The following is a 439-nucleotide window of genomic DNA, read 5'->3' as shown; positions in this document are numbered from 1 at the left end:
ATGTGCACCAACACACACGTAAATAGACAAGTACACACGTGCATATATATATATATATGCATGCATATATATATACATATATATGCATATATACGTATATACGGTTTTTCTTGAATATAATACAATCATGTGTATATGCAAACATACACACATATATATATATAAGTATATATGCATTATACGTATGTATATATACATCCAAACACACATATATACACAATATACGTGCATGTAATTGACTAAATGTATGTAGGTATGTATTGTAGGTATGAGTTTATAATGCATGTATACATACACACACATGCATACGGCATATATACATGCATACGTACACATATAAATATATATATATATATATATACATGGATATATACACACACATACACTCATATATACATACATACATGCATGCATATATATATATATATATATATATATA

The sequence above is a fragment of the Octopus bimaculoides genome, chromosome 12 (genome assembly GCF_001194135.2).
Source record: "Octopus bimaculoides isolate UCB-OBI-ISO-001 chromosome 12, ASM119413v2, whole genome shotgun sequence".
Taxonomy (NCBI): Eukaryota; Metazoa; Mollusca; class Cephalopoda; order Octopoda; family Octopodidae; genus Octopus; species Octopus bimaculoides.
The sequence above is the reverse complement of the archived record's forward strand: the minus strand, read 5'-3'. Positions refer to the sequence as shown.